Source organism: Nerophis lumbriciformis, linkage group LG26 (assembly GCF_033978685.3).
Source record: "Nerophis lumbriciformis linkage group LG26, RoL_Nlum_v2.1, whole genome shotgun sequence".
NCBI lineage: Eukaryota > Metazoa > Chordata > Actinopteri > Syngnathiformes > Syngnathidae > Nerophis > Nerophis lumbriciformis.
The window spans coordinates 28433711-28455000 of record NC_084573.2 but is presented as its reverse complement, the minus strand read 5'-3'; the positions used below and the strand labels follow the sequence as shown (position 1 = coordinate 28455000).

The 21290-nt window shown below is 40.7% G+C and overlaps 1 long non-coding RNA gene across 1 annotated transcript in view; it reads left to right on the top strand.

The window, feature by feature from the left end:
• The window catches only part of LOC133623727 (uncharacterized), a 234335-nt gene extending 213478 nt beyond the window's left edge, over positions 1 to 20857 (top strand). Inside the window, exon 5 of the long non-coding RNA XR_009817931.1 lies at positions 20818 to 20857. This is a non-coding gene — a long non-coding RNA (uncharacterized lncRNA). The remainder of the gene's footprint in view (positions 1 to 20817) is intronic.
• The last annotated feature ends 433 nt before the right edge of the window (positions 20858 to 21290 follow it).

Here is a 21290-nt window from a genome sequence, read left to right as displayed (position 1 = left end):
TGTGTTTTTAATTAACACCGCCAAAGCGGCCATGTTTGATGCGTGACATGTACTTTGAGATTAAGGGATGGGTACAAGCCAGATAAAGATGGTAGAAAAAAAAAAAAAATTAGAAAGACAGCAGTGTGTCTGGACATTAACCAGCCCGTCAGGGGGTGTCCGCAAAATAATCAGCGGTGGCGCACATCATGCCAGGGCCTGAAATCTAATTTGCTTAATAACGCCTGACTTTTGGACCTGGAGACATAAATTGGATGAATACAGGCGACTCGCTGCCTGATGCTTAAGGCGTATTTCAACGCTATGTTTTTGTTTTTTTTCCTTTTTGCCTGCTGTGCTGCCGCGCTCTGATCATTATTCACAATGATAGCAGATAATATAGCCAGGGACTATTGACAGGGCCTATTTTTACTCTGTGTGTTTAGCTCCAGGGAGATTGCAGTCATTATTAAGCATGCTTTTAAAAGTATGCCTGGTTGCATTGTACATGTAACCAATCAGGGGCCGCCGTTCTTTTGGACTATGGACACACAAGAAGTGCTTTGGGATTGGGAAGCCATTCGTAGGAAAGTTAAAAGCACATGAATATGCATTGAAAATTGTACAGTTGAATAGTGCACGGTTGATAGCTTAGGCTTTTAGCTTGGTAGCTAGCACACTCGTCCCACATGCCGAAAGACCAAGGTTCGAGTCCCGGGCGGAACAGGAAATTCAGAAAAATGTGGTGCCGTGACCCGGATCAGACTAATGTTTAGGGGTGTTGGTGGGTAATGCTCACTCCCTGACAAAGGCAAGACTAGTGCTGGCTATCGGGTTGATAGCTCAGGCTTTTAGCTGGGTAGCTAGCACACTCGTGCCTCATGCCGAAAGACCGAGGTTCGAGTCCCGGGCGAAACAGCAAAAGTGGAAAAATGTGGTGCTGTGACCCAGATGAGACAAATGTTTAGGGGTGTACGTTGGTAGACCTATCTCCCTGACAAAGGCATGACTAGTGCTGGCTATCGGGTTGAGAGGTCTGGCTTTTTGCTTGGTAGCTAGCACGCTGGTCCCACATGCCGAAAGACCAAGGTTCGAGTCCCGGGCGGAACAGGAAAAGTGGAAAAATGTGGTGCCGTGACCCGGATGAGACGAATGTTTAGGGGTGTACGTCGATAGACCTCACTCCCTGACAAAGGCAAGACTAGTGCTGGCTATCGGGTTGATAGCTCAGGCTTTTAGCTGGGTAGCTAGCACACTCGTGCCTCATGCCGAAAGACCGAGGTTCGAGTCCCGGGCGAAACAGCAAAAGTGGAAAAATGTGGTGCCGTGACCCAGATGAGACAAATGTTTAGGGGTGTACGTCGGTAGACCTATCTCCCTGACAAAGGCATGACTAGTGCTGGCTATCGGGTTGAGAGGTCTGGCTTTTTGCTTTGTAGCTAGCACGCTGGTCCCACATGCCGAAAGACCAAGGTTCGAGTCCCGGGCGGAACAGGAAAAGTGGAAAAATGTGGTGCCGTGACCCGGATGAGACGAATGTTTAGGGGTGTACGTCGATAGACCTCACTCCCTGACAAAGGCAAGACTAGTGCTGGCTATCGGGTTGATAGCTCTGGCTTTTTGCTTGGTAGCTAGCACGCTCGTCCCACATGCAGAAAGATCAAGGTTCGAGTCCCGGGGCGGAACAGGAAATCCGTAAAAATGTGGTGCCGTGACCCGGATGAGAGTAATGTTGAGGGGTGTTGGTGGGTAAACCTCACTCTCTGACAAAGGCAAGACTAGTGCTGGCTATCGGGTTGATAGCTCAGGCTTTTAGCTGGGTAGCTAGCACACTCGTGCCTCATGCCGAAAGACCGAGGTTGGAGTCCCGGGCGGAACAGGAAAAGTGGAAAAATGTGGTGCCGTGACCCGGATGAGACGAGTGTTTAGTGGTGTACGTCGATAGACCTCACTCCCTGACAAAGGCAAGACTAGTGCTGGCTATCGGGTTGATAGCTCAGGCTTTTAGCTGGGTAACTAGCACCCTCGTGCCTCATGTCGAAAGACCAATGTTCAAGTCCCGGGCGGAACAGGAAAAGTGGAAAAATGTGGTGCCGTGACCCGGATGAGACGAATGTTTAGGGGTGTACGTCGATAGACCTCACTCCCTGACAAAGGCAAGACTAGTGCTGGCTATCGGGTTGATAGCTCTGGCTTTTTGCTTCGTAGCTAGCACGCTCGTCCCACATGTGGAAAGATCAAGGTTCGAGTCCCGGGCGGAACAGGAAATTCGGAAAAATGTGGTGCCACGACCCGGATGAGAGTAGTGTTGAGGGGTGTTGGTGGGTAAACCTCACTCTCTGACAAAGGCAAGACTAGTGCTGGCTATAGGGTTGATAGCTCAGGCTTTTAGCTGGGTAGCTAGCACACTCGTGCCTCATGTCGAAAGACCAAGGTTCGAGTCCCAGGCGGAACAGGAAATTTGGAAAAATGTGGTGCCGTGACCCATATGAGACTAATGTTTAGGTGTGTTGGTTGGTAAACCTCACTCCCTGACAAAGGCAAGACTAGTGTTGGCTATCGGGTTGATAGCTCATGATTTTAGCTGGGTAGCTATCATGCTCGTGCCTCATGTCGAAAGACCAAAGTTTGAGTCCCGGGCGGGACAGGAAATTTGGAAAAATGTGGTGCCGTGACCCGGTTGAGACTAATGTTTAGGGGTGTTGGTTGGTAAACCTCACTCCCTGACAAAGGCAACACTAGTGTTGGCTATCGGGTTGATAACTCTGGCTTTTAGCTGGGTAGCTAGCACACTCGTCCCACATGCCGAATGACCAAGGTTCAAGCCCCGGGCAGAACAGGAAATTCGGGGGGAAATGGTGCCGTGACCCGGATCAGAGTAATGTTTAGGGGTGTTGGTGGGTAAACCTCACTCCCTGACAAAGGCAAGACTAGTGCTGGCTATCGGGTTGATAGCTCAGGCCTTTAGCTGGGTAGCTAGCACACTCGTGCCTCATGCCGAAAGACAGAGGTTTGAGTCCCGGGTGGAACAGGAAATTTGGGAAAATGGGGTGCCGTGACCCAGATTAGAGTAATGTTTAGGGGTGTTGGTTGGTAAACCTCACTCCCTGACAAAGGCAAGACTAGTGCTGGCTATCGGGTTGATAGCTCAGGCTTTTAGCTGGGTAGCTAGCACACTCGTCCCACATGCCAAATGACCAAGGTTCGAGCCCCGGGCGGAACAGGAAATTTGGGAAAAAATGGTGCCGTGACCCGGACCAGAGTAATGTTTAGGGGTGTTGGTGGGTAAACCTCACTCCCTGACAAAGGCAAGACTAGTGCTGGCTATCGGGTTGATAGCTCAGGCCTTTAGCTGGATAGCTAGCACACTCGTGCCTCATGCCGAAAGACAGAGGTTTGAGTCCCGGGTGGAACAGGAAATTTGGGGAAATGTGGTGCCGTGACCCAGATTAGAGTAATGTTTAGGGGTGTTGGTTGGTAAACTTTACTCCCTGACAAAGGCAAGACTAGTGCTGGCTATCGGGTTGATAGCTCAGGCTTTTAGCTGGGTAACTAGCACCCTCGTGCCTCATGTCGAAAGACCAATGTTCGAGTCCCGAACGGAACAGGAAAAGTGGAAAAATGTGGTGCCGTGACCCGGATGAGACGAATGTTTAGGGGTGTACGTCGATAGACCTCACACCCTGACAAAGGCAAGACTAGTGCTGGCTATCGGGTTGATAGCTCTGGCTTTTTGCTTGGTAGCTAGCACGCTCATCCCACATGCGAAAAGATCAAGGTTCGGGTCCCGGGCGGTACAGGAAATTCGGAAAACTGTGGTGCCATGACCCGGATGAGAGTAGTGTTGAGGGGTGTTGGTGGGTAAACCTCACTCTCTGACAAAGGCAAGACTAGTGCTGGCTATCGGGTTGATAGCTCAGGCTTTTAGCTGGGTAGCTAGCACACTCGTGTCTCATGCCGAAGGACAGAGATTCGAGACCCGGGCGGAACAGGAAAAGTGGAAAAATGTGGTGCCGTGACCCAGATGAGACGAATGTTTATGGGTGTACGTCGATAGACCTCACTCCCTGACAAAGGCAAGACTAGTGCTGGCTATCGGGTTGATAGCTCTGGCTTTATGCTTGGTAGCTAGCACGCTCGTCCCACATGCGGAAAGATCAAGGTTCGAGTCCCGGGCGGAACAGGAGATTCGGAAAAATGTGGTGCCATGACCCGGATGAGAGTAATATTGAGGGGTGTTGGTGGGTAAACCTCACTCCCTGACAAAGGCAACACTAGTGTTGGCTATCGGGTTGATAGCTCTGGCTTTTAGCTGGGTAGCTAGCACACTCGTCCCACATGCCGAATGACCAAGGTTCGAGCCCCGGGCGGAACAGGAAATTCGGGAAAAAATGGTGCCGTGACCCGGATCAGAGTAATGTTTAGGGGTGTTGGTGGGTAAACCTCACTCCCTGACAAAGGCAAGACTAGCGCTGGCTATCGGGTTGATTGCTCAGGCCTTTAGCTGGGTAGCTAGCACACTCGTGCCTCATGCCGAAAGACAGAGGTTTGAGTCCGGGTGGAACAGGAAATTTGGGAAAATGTGGTGCCGTGACCCAGATTAGAGTAATGTTTAGGGGTGTTGGTTGGTAAACCTCACTCCCTGACAAAGGCAAGACTAGTGCTGGCTATCGGGTTGATAGCTCAGGCTTTTAGCTGGGTAACTAGCACCCTCGTGCCTCATGTCGAAAGACCAATGTTCGAGTCCTGGGCGGAACAGGAAAAGTGGAAAAATGTGGTGCCGTGACCCGGATGAGACGAATGTTTAGGGGTGTACGTCGATAGACCTCACTCCCTGACAAAGGCAAGACTAGTGCTGGCTATCGGGTTGATAGCTCTGGCTTTTTGCTTGGTAGCTAGCACGCTCGTCCCACATTTGGAAAGATCAAGGTTCGAGTCCCGGGCGGAACAGGAAATTCGGAAAAATGTGGTGCCATGACCCGGATGAGAGTAGTGTTAAGGGGTGTTGGTGGGTAAACCTCACTCTCTGACAAAGGCAAGACTAGTGCTGGCTATAGGGTTGATAGCTTAGGCTTTTAGCTGGGTAGCTAGCACACTCGTGTCTCATGCCAAAGGACAGAGATTCGAGTCCTGGGCGGAACAGGAAAAGTGGAAAAATGTGGTGCCGTGACCCGGATGAGACGAATGTTTAGGGGTGTACGTCGGTAGACCTCACTCCCTGACAAAGGCAAGACTAGTGCTGGCTATCGGGTTGATAGCTGTGGCTTTTTGCTTGGTTGCTGGCATGCTCGTCCCACATGCCGAAAGACCAAGGTTTGAGTCCCGGGCGGAACAGAAAATTTGTAAAAATGTGGTGCCGTGACCCGGATGAGACTAATGTTTAGGGGTGTACGTCGGTAGACCTCACACCCTGACAAAGGCAAGACTAGTGCTGGCTATCGGGTTGATAGCTCATGATTTTAGCTGGGTAGCTAGCACGCTCGTGCCTCATGTCGAAAGACCAATGTTCGAGTCCCGGGCGGAACACGCTGCTTCCTGACGTCCATCTGCATCTCGGGGAAACGACTACCGCAAAATCATGCGACCCCGATGTGACACCCTGGCGGAGCAGAAACAGTGGGAAAAAAGTGGTGCCGTGACCCGGATGCGAGCGAGCCTTAGAAGAATGACCGGAACGGAGGCCAACCAGTGTGGCTGGGCCATGCGTACGCTGGTAAACCTCACATCCTGACAACCTCAGGAGCAGTGCTGGCTATCGAGTTGACAGCTCGGGTTTTTAGCTCAGTAGCTGGCACCCTTGTCTCTCATGGGTACAAACGAAATTCAAGTAGCAGTAGCTGGATAGCAGCGAAAAAAATTTCTACGGCTGTACAACTGGAAAAGGAACTTATTTTAATGTAATTTTATTTTGTTTTATACATTTCATTTAATTGTATTATTAATTTAATTTACTAGATTAATTCATTGAATTTGATTTAATTTTAGTAAAGTAAATTAATTAAGTAAATTTTGCAAGGTCAACAAAAAATCGATAATTAACAGAAATCACTACACATATCTATAATAACTTATTTTTACACTTTTGTTGTAGAATGCTAAAAAGTCAAATGCATGTTTTTTTTTCACGCTAGGTGACATTCCAGGCAACAATCCTTCCTCCACACCCATCCTCCAACTTAAAGAAAAACTGCACTTTTTTGTGCGTTCTAAATTGTAAAAAAAACAGCTAGTATGAGGCGGCTAACAAGTAATAATATAAAGCCCTTTAACACCTCTAAAGGCTTAGTTGGCCACATGCGTGGACAGCACCTTTTAGCTCTTATTTCCAAAATTGTGTACACTACTGAATTGGGGTCTTATGGCCCTAATATGGACACTTATACTGCCATCTGGTGGTGTCAGAAGAGTATAACATACAATGGAATTTGGGGAAAAAAATGTAAAAATAAGAATTAGCATGTCACTAAACATGAAGTACACGTTTGTTACTTATGGATTAAGTACATCATATCAAAAGATGATTCTTAGTTTTTATTCTAATTAGGGTCCAAAAAGCCCAAATAGCAAAGAGAAATAAAAAAAAAAAAGCATGTAAACAAACAGCTTGGGCCATAAGAGGTTTTAAAACACGTCCAAAAACCTTCCACAACGCTCGAGGAAAATGCTATAAAGTATGTATGTAACAAAGACAAACTACTTTTTTCGGCTAGCAATTTTCTTTGCAAGCTTAAGTACTTTTTTTTTTTTTTAACTATCATTTTTACGTTCACCTGTCGTCAAATGGCCCTGTGATTGACCGGCGACCGGTCCAAAGTGTCGTCCGCCTTTTCATGTTAAAGGCTGCATTGAAGTTAAATGTCACATTTAATAACTATTACCATTCAGAGGCTGTCTTTTATCACTCCTGTAAATAGGACAGTTATTAAAAGGGAGGCTGGTGGATGATTGTAGGTACAATATTTCCTCTGTGAGTCACCCTGAGTTAAAGCACCGTGTGACCACTGGGCCCGGCATAATATTGCTGCAGACATGGACGCCACATTCCAACAGGTACCCTCCAATTTAGTCCATTTTTCTCTCGTCTAAAACCATCACTCCATAAAGCTGGTCCAGTAGCACACGTGTCGGCAATGTCACAAGCAACGCGATAGATAATGATATCAATAAAACAAAGTGATCACTGCAGCCAATCAGGTAACAGTATCATCTATTAGGTTTGCTTGTGCCATCTTGTTGTCTGGTGGTTGATTCTTTGCATGGAGTGAGAAGAGAAAGTACAAATGAAGAGATTGTGGGCAAACCAGGAAAAGTCACATAGACAGTATGGCCTTTTTAGGGGTTTTTTTTCCAACAGGATCGTCGTCAGACCGAGGCATTTGTAGTCAGTGATACCACACCACCTTAGCTATGCTCACCCTTTAGAGCACAGCTGTAACTTCCTAGCACTAAACCTACAGAAAATAGTTCTCCATGTTTATATTTTCCCGTTTCGCACTATTTATTTACATTTTAATAAGCATTTCTTACATATTCCTTATTTTAAGAGATTATTGTCAAAGGGGAACTGCAGTTTTGCCTATCGTTCACAATTGCTATGAGACAAGAACATCTTCAAATCCCTCCATCAACGTTTTATATAAACACTGCAATTATATATATATATATATATATGTATATATATATATATATATATATATATATATATATATATATATATATATATATATATATATATATATATATATGTATGTATGAATATACATATATGTATGTATGAATATAATGTTGTAACAAACACCTTCATAAAAATATATAATATGTTTTATATACACACTGCAAGTGAATATATATAATGTAGGAACAGACACCTTCATAACAATATGTAATATGTACAATATACACACTGCAAGTATATATATAATGTAGGAACGGACACCTTCATAACAATATGTAATATGTACAATATACACACACTATATATATATATATATATATGTATATATAATAATAATCTCCTGACGATTGAGGGTACCCCCCTCATGAAACAGGCCTGTAGAGATGAAATAGTCTTGTGATTTTTTTTCCCCACACATACATATATGTATATATATATATATATATATATATATATATATATATATATATATATATATATATGTGTGTGTGTATATATAAATATATATATATGTGTGTATATATAAATATATATATGTGTATATATATATATATATATGTGTGTGTGTGTATATATATATATATACGTGTGTATATATATATATGTATGTTTATATATATGTATATATATATATATATGTATGTTTATATATATGTATATATATGTATGTATACATATATAATATAGTAACAGACCTTCATAACAACATGTAATATGTACAATATACACATTGCAAGTATATATATAATGTAGTAACAGACACCTTCATAACAATATGTAATATGTACAACATACACAGTATATATAGTGTGTATGTATATATATATATATACAGTATATATATATATATATATATATATATATATATATATATATATATATATATATATATATATATATATATATATATATGTATGTATATAGTGTAGTAACAGACACCTTCATAACAAGTATATATATAATGTATTAACAGACACCTTCATAAAAATATGTAATATCTTCAATATTTACTGTATTTTGATCATTTTAATCATTGATTGATTACTCCTGCGCATTGATTTCCGTTTCCATACCAGCGCATGTCCGACTTCTGGCAACAAATATGTGTTCCTACTTCCGGAAACAAACGCGAGTGTGTGTTCTAATCATGGCAAACTTGGTAACAGACAACAAAGACGACTATTTTCGGACAAATGAGGATTCATAACCTTATCTTTTTTTAAGCTAAATATACAGAAGAATAACTAGTACTTCCAGCACAAAGGAAGAGTGAGACGTTGGAGCAGACGGAAGCGGAGAGAGTGAGGTGAAAGTGATTCGAAGCTGCAAAATTTGGAACTTGGAGCCAAGCTATTTTGACATAAATGGAGTGCTTACCCAAATAAACTGGGGGGAGGGGGGGAAGCACCCTCGCCCAGCTGGACCAAACAGACAACAATCCATCGAGTGAGTCACACTTTGATATCGATCATGATACATGCAGCACGTCATGAGTCTTATTACAACTTGGCTGTTTTTGAATGCATTTTTAAAATGATTTCGAGGTAGAATTGATTGCTCCCATTAGCTGCATTGCTAGCTACCTAGAACAAGACCATTTTTACATGTTAGAATGCAAAACAAAACAAAATGTTTGTCTTCTTGTTTCTCATAATGATTGTGAACGGTAGCCAAAATTCCCCCCCCCCCCAAAAAAGTGCATTTCCCCTTTAGGTGTTGAATGTGATTTTACAATTTTGTTTACATGTCCTTTCATGTCTGTCTTGATACTTGAGGGGATTATAATCAGAGGAAGGTTCCACTTGAAATGAAAATGTTTACATTGAATATATTTTACTTCTGCTCCTTATTTTCGATTGTTCATGAAATATATCAATAACTATCGATATGGACCGATACTGTGTAGGACTCCTCTATCGTGATACAGTTTTTTAGCCCTGGTTCCACGTGTGGCCCTGAGTGGTGCAGGTTTATTAAAAAGATTGGAAAAGTCAGAGATCATGAAGGAAAGCCTCGCCTGGAATCCGCATTAATGAATTGTCTCCGGTTGCTCAGCCGTGAGGGTTCACTCTGAGATATGCTCTGATCTTACTTAGCTTAATTAAACCAATCGCTGGCCCATCATTTTGGGTTCGTTACTAAGTAACGATCATTTGTTTTCAAAAGGAAAACTGCTAAAATTGACCGTCTCAGAACTGAGACACGTTTTAGAAGAGAGCATTGACTCCGTTAAGAGTGTATTATACATTATAATGGGACTATAATGTATCATGTAGATGACGTGACTCACCTGCTCTGCCAGAGGATAAGAAGACGTAGCATCAGTGCTGCCATTTTAGCAACTTTGTTGCTAATTGGTTAGCGATTATATTTAATCTCCCATGGATTGTATTAATTAAAAAAAAAAAAAGCGACTGGCAACAAATCTAAGGACATTTTCCGGTCTTATTGGGCACTTTTTGAGGCTCTAGCATGTCCTCCATAGGGTTGTACATTATACCGGTATTAGTATAGTACCGCGATACTAATTAATCATATTCGGTACTATACCGCCTCTAAAAAGTACCGGTTTAATGTACCGTAAGATTTTGTGTTATCATAAAGCCAATAATGCAATTTTTTGTGGTCCCCTTTATTTAGAAAAGTACCGAAAAGTATCAAAATACATTTTAGTACCAGTACCGGTACCAAAATATTGGTATCGGGACAACACTAGTCCTCCAAGAACTTGAGGTCTCCTGGTACGATTCCAGCTGCCGCCATCTTAGTCACTAGAGTTGGGAATCTTTGGGCCCACAGCCGATTCTCGATTCAACATAATTCTCGTAATATATTTGGTATATAAATTATAATAACATATTTCCAAAAGACAGTGTTGACCTAAAAAACATTTTTAGTAATATATGTTTTAAAAATGTTGTCTACAAAAATCATAAAATGTTTGTTTAATCAAATTATTATTATTGAATTATGAAAAAAAACTAAATAAAACAAATAATAATAAAAATAATCACAGAATGTTAATCCAATAAAATTAACTACAGCAGCCAAATAATAAAATAGAATTAAAATAATAAAAAAAAAACTGTTATGGTTGCTGGAGGGAGTTGACGGCACAGACACAAGGGGGAAGTAAAGCTCTAAGATTTATTATATATATAGGCAATATATATATATATATATATAAATCACACAATACTGACAAATAACTATAGAGTGTTGTGTGTGACACAATTCAAGAGTGTGTGTGTGAGGCTATGTGTGTGGTTAGCTGTAGTGTGTGTTGCCAAGTGTTGTGTTGAGCGAGAGGAGGGACAAAGCAGGAAGGCAGTCCGTAGTCATGCCAGAGGTCAAGATCCAGGGGAGGCAGTCCAGAATCTAGAGGGGAACAACAGGGGATCACAACAGGAAAACTCGGGAACGAACTGCGGGAGGACAACACGGACATCAGACATGGAGGGGAAACGCAGAAAGGGAGAGAGAGCATAAAGCTGGAATCGGCTTACAGTACACCATAGAGGATTAAGCTCCCGCGAGGATCCTGGGGTCCACAGGTCCTTATACCGCTCGCCCACATCAGTCCCAGGTGTGCAGATTGCTGATCGCCCACAGCCTTACCGCCATGTGGGCGTGTCTCGGCGCGCTGCCAGCGGAGGTGCTGGCAGACCCAGTTGCCTGGGAAAAGCGTGTTCGAGCCTGCGCCGTGACAAAAACAAAACAAAAAAAACAAGCAAACACACCAAGAAAGTGTTTTATTGTTTGTGCAATGGCACCATCTTCTGGACCAGTTTGCTCACTGCATTTAGTGCTCTCAAACAGGAAATAGAGTGACGTTCTGTCGTCTAGCCGTCCATAGCGTTTCTACCCACACGGTTTCTTCATTCATCGCTCGAAGCAACATTTGTAAGTTTTGCAATTTAACTAAAACAATTCATACATACCGTGTGTGATGTCTGTAGGGGTGTTTTCATGCATATTTGTACATGCTATCGTATTGTTCTGAAGCTAGCGTTGTTAGTATTAGCTAATGTGCTAACACGTTTACGAGTGTCTGTGTTAGTATTAACTTACAATGGTATTCTTTTTGTGTTGTTTCAGTTTTGTAAATTAACCAAAATGTCATTGTTGAGTTAATGAGTCTGATAGGAGAGCTAGTTTCCGCAGCTAGTGGGTCCATGACGATGACTTCTGTTTTGTTTCATCAGCCGTTTTACTGCCGTGTTACAGACACCGTTTGGAAACAATTATGTAAGTAAACATTTACAAAATATTTCTGTGTAAATAACTAATTTCACAACGTATATATCTGCGGCTTATAGTCCAGTACGGCTAATATATGAAAACAAATATTCTAAATTTAGTGGGTGTGGCCTATATACCTGTGTGCTCTACAGTCCGGAAAACTGTCCGGTAACTGTTTGAGTTATGAGACAAACAAATCCCGGCGAAGATCTAACTTCTGTGGCGATAAAGCGCCGAAACGTTCGTCTCGAGCGTTCTAAGCCAAAACAGACCGACTGCACACCGACACCACTTGATAAGTGACCATCACTTGGAAAAGTGGAAGCCAAATTTGAAACGTCAATTTGTGGGGTATTTGACATGATTAAAAGTTCAAATATCAGTGTGAACTGGAGAGGACACTGCTTCACAGAAAGTGAACATTGAAAAACACAGAGCATGTTCTTGCATAATTCTTTGCACTTAAAAATACTTTTTTGTAGAAGGGTTGTACGGTATACCAGTATTAGTATAGTACTGCGATACTAATGAATCATAATCGGTACTATACCGCCTCTGAAAAGTGTCACACCGCGGTGAGGGATGTCTTGTCTTGGTTTTTTCTGTCTTGTGATGTGCATGTTTTAGTTTGAAAAGTAACTCTCCTCTCGTTTCAGGTCACTTGCCCTTCCTTTTGTGTCATCAGTCTGACGTCATCCCGAGTCCCTAATTGTTTCCACCTGTTCCCTATTACCCTCATGTGTCTTATAAGCCCACTCCTTCCTTTGTTCTGTGCCAGATTGTTTCGTTTATTCGTGCTCTCTAGCATCCATGCCCATGTCCATGCCTTGTCTTGCCTTGCCTCGTCTTGTGCTTATGTTCTTTGATTCTGAATCCCTTCGTTGCTATTTTGAGTTTTCCTTTCTTCTTCCTCAGCAGAGTGATTTTTTGTTATTTAGTTTATTCAGCCGAAGTGGTAAGTTTCAGTTATTTTTCATTCTTTCCTCACATTTTTGAGTGACAATTTTTGTTAATACTTTATTAGATTAGATAGTATAGAATTTTTCATAGTTGTTGTTTCTTCCTCCTGTTGGAGCGATTTTTGTTTATACATTTTATAGCATATATTAATTATAGTTCGTCTTTGCTTTTGTGTTTTTCTCCGTTCGGAGCGAATTTTGGTTGTTCCTATTTTTTGGAACCTTTTTTGCCGGTTAGTTTTTGGATAAAATAGATATTGTAATCCTTGACTTTGGAGGTGAAAAGGAAGCTGTCAAAATAAAAGCCTGTCTAAGTTCCCTACTCTGCATCTGAGTCCTATCCTTTTACCAAGCTTTGACAAAAAGCATCGGTCCCCCATCCACCGCTCCCCCGTCGTCGTCACGTCATGAATGTCAGGTTCAAACACTGATGACATCTATTAAACAAGACAAGAAGCAAGGGATTAAACAGAGACAGAATTAAATTTGGCTCAATTGAGGAGAGACGTCTGGACTGTACTCTTTGCACAGTCTCACCACGCTCTGACGAAAGATTGTACGCCTCCTCTTTTATTTGGACTTTCCCTGATTACATGGCAACAGCTGTTTCTAAGGGACGGGGGTCGTAAACAGCCATTGCCTTTGATTAAAACAGTTCAAAGAAAAGGTCGTAAAATAGTTCAAAGAAAAGGTCTAAAAAAAGATTGAAGAAAAGGTCGCCTTCATGTTGCTTCCCATCCTACACAGTGGTGTTTTACAAGCCTTTTGATTGGTAGGATCAAAGACAGCTTTTGTCCTCTCGCCGGGAACTCATGGGAACACAAAGTTTTGTGTTAACTTAGATACAATTATTCTGACAATGACATTGCTGGTTTACGAGCAGAGGAGCATGTTCGGCAGCGCACAATCACGGAGTACTTGCAGACACAGTGTGTAGACAGAAAATGAAGAATGGACGCATTTTGGCTTAAAAACTAAAGATAAAGGTGAAGTTATAACACTGAAACGCCCTCCGGAAGAGGTGCTTTAAGACATGGCTAGCTAGCTAGCGGCTAAAGTCCATCCACAATCGGCAGTGATTTAGCTACTTCTAAATCACTAATCTTGGTCTCCATGGCGACAAATAAAGTGAGTTTCTTACAAGTATCATCCCTGCAGGACGAGGAATAGCTAAACATGCTTCACTACACACCGTAACTCACCGGCGTCAAAATGTAAACAAACGCGATGGGTGGATCTACACCTGACATCCACTGTAATGATACCAAGTACAGGAGTAAATCTAGTCGATACTACTATGATTACGTCAATATTTTTTGGCATCACAACATCTTTCGTTTTTTTTTAATGTATATTATGTTTATAAATTTAGGAAATATGTCCCTGGACACATGAGGACTTTGAATATGACGACTTGGTATCGGATTGATACCCAAATGTGTGGTATCATCCAAAACTAATGTAAAGTATCAAACAACAGAAGAATAAGTGATTATTACATTTTAACATAAGTGTAGATAGAACACGTTAAAAGAGAAAGTAAGCAGATATTAACAGTAAATGAAGAAGTAGATTAATAATTCATTTTCTACCACTTGTCCTTAATAATGTTGACAAAATAATAGAATGATAAATGACACAATATGTTACTGCATATGTCAGCAGCTAAATTAGGAGTCTTTGTTTGTTTATTTACTAATAAAAGACAATTTGTCTTGTATGTTCACTATTTTATTTAAGGACAAACTTTCAAAAGGAAACATATGTTTAATATACTCTAAGATTTTTTGTTAAAATAAAGCCAATAATGCAACTTTTTGTGGTCCCTTTTATTTAGAAAAGTATCGAAAAGTACCGTAAAGTATCAAAATAATTTTGGTACCGGTAATGGTACTAAAATATTGGTATCGGGACAACACTAGTTTGTAGTAATAAATATGATCAGGACATTTTAGCATTATGTTTGTGTTCAATTACAGTACACTATTGCATTTTTTAAATATTTTTTTGTTTTTTGAATACTAATATCATACCATGGTCTTAATACCGTGACAATTTTGGTGTCATGATCCGTGGTCCGGATCATGTTTGTGTTATGTTCTGTTAGTTTCAGACTCCATGGTTCCTGTTTTTGTGCACCCTTGTTTGTTTTAGTTACCATGGCGACTTGTAATTTTCACCTGCCTCTGGTGTTCGGGACGCGCACCTGTTCCCAATCTAGAGACATTATTTAAGCCTGCCTTTGCCAGTCAGTCGTCCTGGCGTCGTTGTTTGTCTCATGCCTGGACTACGTAAGTCGTGTTTATTTCATGCCACAGTTTCATAAGTTCTCTATGTCCATAGTCTATGCTAAGTACTTACTTTAACTCCAAGTGCGATCAGCGCGTTGTGCTTTCGCCTTGTTTTCCGTTTTTGTACCTTTTTGAGTTTTGAGAATTAAATCATGTTTTTAACTGCACGCCTTCCGTTTGCATCCTGGGAGAACAAACCTCGCAGCAAGCTGCTATCCCCCCACGCCCCACCCCCGTCGTGACATGTGGTACCGTGAGATTTTGACGCTGTTACATCCCTAGTCACTTTCCATCATTTTCAGCAAACTGCATTGCAAAAGGAGTAACTCCCAATCCGTTACGGTGTTTTGCATCACCCTCCCGGGCCCTAATAATAGTTGCTTAAAGGGGAACATTATCACAATTTCAGAATGGTTAAAACCATTAAAAATCAGTTCCCAGTGGCTTATTTTATTTTTCGAAGTTTTTTTTCAAAATTTTACCCATTACGCAATATCCCTAAAAAAAAGCTTCAAAGTGCCTGATTTTAACCATCGTTATATACACCCGTCCATTTTCCTGTGACGTCACATAGTGATGCCAATACAAACAAACATGGCGGATAGAACAGCAAGGTTGCGACATTAGCTCGGATTCAGACTCGGATTTCAGCGGCTTAAGCGAAATTGAAGAAGAAACTGAAGCTATTGAGCCATATCGGTTTGAACCGTATGCAAGCGAAACCGACGAAAACGACACAACAGCCAGCGACACGGGAGAAAGCGAGGACGAATTCGGCGATCGCCTTCTAACCAACGATCGGTATGTGTTTGTTTTTAAGTGTTGTAATGTTTTTAAGCTAAATTACTGGTAAACACAGTTTATATATAATAATTTACGTAAAACCGCGAGTAATGAATAAAGTTTTCATCAATTAATATATTCTGTAGACATACCCTCATCCGCTCTCTTTTCCTGAAAGCTGATCTGTCCAGTTTTGGAGTTGATGTCAGCAGGCTAGGGAAGCTAGGGTCGATATTCTTCTCTTGATCATCTTCGGTGGCATAAGGGACGGTAGAAGCGGTGTGAGCCAAGACATCCAGGGGGTTTAGCTCGCTCGTCTGCGGGAACAAACTGCTGCCATTGCTTGCCGTGTTACCGAGGTCCTTTGTCCCTGAATAGCTCACACACTGAGATTCAATGGGGGTCTGGCGGCAGATTTCTTTGACTTTATCGTTGGAAATGCATCTGCTTTGAGTGTCGCAGGATATCCACACATTCTTGCCATCTCTGTCGTAGCATAGCTTTCGTCGGTAAAGTGTGCGGAACAAACGACTGACCATTTTCGTCGGCTTTCCCCACACCCTCATATTTTGAACAAATTTCGTCCAATTTCTTGCCACTTTCGCATCTTTGGGCCACTGGTGCAACTTGAATCCGTCCCTGTTCGTGTTGTTACACCCTCCGACAACACACCGACGAGGCATGATGTCTCCAAGGTACGGAAATCAGTCGAAAAAACGGAAAATAACAGAGCTGATTTGTTTCGGTGTTTGTAATGTGTTTGAGAAAATGGCGGATTGCCTCCCGAGAGCGAATAATAGAAAGGCGTTTAATTCGCCAAAATTCACCCATTTAGAGTTCGGAAATCGGTTAAAAAAATATATGGTCTTTTTTCTGCAACATCAAGGTATATATTGACGCTTACATAGGTCTGGTGATAATGTTCCCCTTTAATGTTTTAATCCAAAAATGTATCCTTTTTAAAGAAAAATTCAATCAATTGCGCATTGTTTCTCAGAATTCATGAAGCGATGTATTAAAAAATGGCGTTTTGGAAGTGAATCACTGCAGTGCTCTGTTTTCCCAGTTTGGTGCTGTGCATCAGCCGAAACGTGAGCACAGAAGTGGTGCTTGGTGTTATCTCAGTGTTTCCTCTGGCATTTTGGCCACAGCGCTTTAGTAGGAGTGAACAGTGACCTTTGACTCCATTACGGCTGATTGGATTGGTTCTCGCCGCCCACCTCTTCCACCTGCAGAAGTGCACGTGTGGCTGCACTCTATCCTCCTCCCTTTTTTTTTTATCTCCCAAGAACATCCCCGACATTCCACTTCATCCATCTTTGCCGCTCCCCAGCCGCCTCCTTCCTCCCCAGCATTTTAGATGTGCTTCTCCGACTTTAACTTCCTGCAGGATATCTCCCCTCTTCTAAAACTCTCCCGCTTCCTGCTCCTGACACCTTTCAATCACGCGGAATGTTTCAAAGTTTGGAGAACCGCAATGGCTTTCCTGCTATAAAACCTTCCAATACTAAAGTAATGTGAAACGATGCTTCCATTTTGCTCTTCCAGATGGGAAATTAATCCAGTAATATTTGGCATCAGTATGTTGTTACCTAATGGAATCTTGTTAGCAGAAATGTAATTAAGATATTTCATTTAGTAGGGGTGTAACGGTACACAAAAATTTCGGTTCGGTACGTACCTCGGTTTAGAGGTCACGGTTCAGTTCATTTTCGGTACAGTAAGAAAACAACAAAATATAAATGTTTTGGTTATTTATTTACCAAATTTGTAAACAATGGCTTTATCCGTTTAACATTGGGAACACTATAATAATTCTGCCCACGTTAATCAACATTAAACTGCCTCAAGTTGTTGCTCAGATTAAATAAAATGACAAAACTTTTCTTCTACATATAAAAAGTGCAACATTAAACAGTTTCAAGTCAACTCATCATGCTTAATTTATTACAGCATTTGGGAAGCCTGTAGTTGATTTATTATGTAAATGTTATATTTTTATCAACATGTGATAGCAGGGACCCTGCCATTCAAAACTAGGCTGCTGCATTACTAATGATTAATGTAACTATAGCTGGAAAAATAGTACAATAGCGACAGGAGAGACTATTCATCTCTGAACACCATGGAGTTCATGTAGGCTTAATGATGCAGTTACATTATTATATCAACTATCAGAGACAGGAACTCTTCATTTAACATAATGTCCTTTTTTGCTGCTTCAACAAAGAAAAAGGTAAAGTGAAATAACAGACAGACAGGGCTTTGCTGTCCGTAACACACACACCGCAAAATGAGCTAACGTTACGCTAAAAGCGAATTAGCCTTCACCTCAAGCCAGGACTGCGCGCGAGCTAGAAGGTCAACGGGCTAATAGTGAGGTTACTAGTAGTTGACTGGGAGGTGTTTATTATAATTTGGGGAGAGTCCGCTGCCTGATGCTTACCTGCTAAACGCTAAGCACTGACTACATGCGTTCTGAATACGCACTGCTGATTGGCTGTTACCGCTCTGTTGGTAACCAATCAGATGGTTGTGTAGGTGGGACAATGCTGGGTGCTGTGTAGAGTCCTGACAGAAACAGAGGCAGAAGGAAGCGGAGGCGGCTACTTAATGACTACTAATGCTAATACTATTAATGCTACTAATGCTAATACTATTAATGCTACTTCGTGTGGAAACTCGTTCGGTACACCACCGAACCGAACCGAAACCCCCGTACCGAAACGGTTCAATACAAATACACGTACCGTTACACCCCTATCATTTAGTGATGTGCACATAGATACCGCCAATACTAGATCTTTATGCTCTAATATCGTTTTTTTTAAATTAAATTAACGATTATTTTGATACTTTAGTTAATTCAGATAATGTACCGTAATTTCCGGACTATAAGCCGCTACGGTTTTGCGGCGAATCCATGGAATTTTCTTCGCTAACAGCTACAATAAAGTACTGTCTATCTATAATGTTTTGTATTCACTGAAAAGTTGTGTTATTGTTTGTGTTATGGCGTCATCTTTTTGGACGAGTTTGCTGACAAAGTACTTCCTGTTTTGTGCCGGACGAATAACCGTCCATACCGTTTCTGCTCTAAAAGATTCTTCATTCATCACTCCAAGAAATGTTTGTAAGTTGTACAATGTAACTAAAACTATTCATGTTTACTAAACCGTCCCATGTGTGATGTCTGTAGGAGTGTTTTCATGCATATTTGTACATGCTATAGTGATGTAATCAAGCTAGCGTCGTTGTGATTAGCTAATATGATAACATGTTTACAAGTGTGTGTTAGTATTATTAAACGGCATTCTTCCGATTGGAAACAATTAAGGTATGTAAATATCTGATTTTCTGGCTGATAAAGCGCCCCACCCGCGTAATTTTAGAAGAAAAAAAAAATTCTTCCATATGTTAGCTGCACCGGACTATAATCCGCAGATACATATGTTGTGAAATGAGTTATTTACTCATAAAGATTTGTTTATTTATTTACGTACCTTTTACTTTAACTTTATTTTTATTTATAAAGCACATTTAAAATTTACCACAGGGGTAGCCAAAGTGCTGTACAATGGGCAGGATAAAAGATAATACGAGTACCGAGCAAACACAACACAAACAGAACACGATAAAAAATAAATAAATAAAATAGAATAAATAAAAACATAAAAACCTTAATTGTTTATAAACAGTGTCTGTGACACGGCAGTAAAACGGCTGATCAAACAAAACAGAAGTCATGGTCATGGACCCGCGAGCTGCGGAAGCTAGCTCTCCAATCAGCTAAACAGACTCAATAACTCCACGGTGACGTTTTGGTGAATTTACTGAGGAATTTGTCAAACTGAAACAATACAAAATAAATGCCTTTGTAAGTTAATAATGCTAACACAAACACGTGTTAGCATATTAGCTAATGCTAACGATGTTTGCTTGATTACATTACGATAGCACATACAAATATGCATGAAGACACTCCTGCAGACATCACACATGGGACGGTTTAGTAAATATAGTTTGTTATATTGTAAAATTTACCAAACATTTTTATTAGCCTGGCATGTTTATGAAAGGTAAACATGCTAGGCTATAGGCTACCAGCAGCTATACAACAGCTAAGCACACAATAGCACACAAGCTAGCCATAAATTATCTTGCACTCAAGGTTGGTATTTTCTTCTATTTTGGTCAAGTCATTTACAAAAGGTAAACATGCTAGGCTATAAAAGCTAGCAGCTACACAACAGCTAAGCACACAATAGCACACAAGCTAGCCATAAATTAGCTAGCACCCAAGGTTGGTATTTTCTTCTATTTTGATCAAGTCATTTACAAAAAGTAAACATGCTAGGCTATAAGCTACAAGCAGGTACACAACAGCTAAGCACACAATAGCACACAAGCTAGCCATAAATTATCTAGCACTCAAGGTTGGTATTTTCTTCTATTTTGATCAAGTCATTTACAAAAGGTAAACATGCTAGGCTATGGGCTACTAGCAGGTACACAACAGCTAAGCACACAATAGCACACAAGCTAGTTATAAGTTAGGTAGCACACAAGGTTGTTATTTTCTTCTATTTTGATCAACTCATTTCTAAAGGGTAAACATGCTGGGCTATGTGCTACTAGGAGCTAGCAGCTACACAACAGCTAAGCACACAGTAGCACACAAGCTAGACATACATAAGTGTCCTTCATTGATTGTAGCCCAAAACATGTGTCTGTATAAACAATTTTAAATAAATATGCTGTAAATTCCGGACTATAATCCACTACTTTTCCCTACACTTTGCACACTGTGGCTTAAAAAAACGGTGCAGCTAATTTATGGACTTTTTTTTTTTTTTTTGCTAATTGCCACAATGTTTGTGTTCAATAGTTTTCATCAAACCCACGCAGAGGACAATTTGGGGGAAAAAATTAAGGTATGTAAATCTTCGTAAATAACTTGTTTCACAGCGTATATACCTGCAGCTATTGAAATAAAAATAAATAAACAGTGATTGATTGATAATGACGACCTTCCATTATTATCCTTTTTTTATTATCCTTTTTTTTTAATTATCCTTTTTTTTTCTTTTTTTTAATTATTATTATTTATTATTATTATTATTATATTATTTTCATTATTATTCTTTTTTTTATTATCCTTTTTCTTCCTATTTAACGATGACCTTCCTTATCTTTTTTTATTATCCTTTTTTCTTTTTTTTTAATTAATTATTATTATTTATAATTATTATTATTATATTATTTTATTTTTTTATTATCGTTTTTTTTTCTCCTATTTAATGACGACCTTCCATTAATATCCTTTCTGTTATTATCCTTTTTTTAATTGTTTTTTTTCTT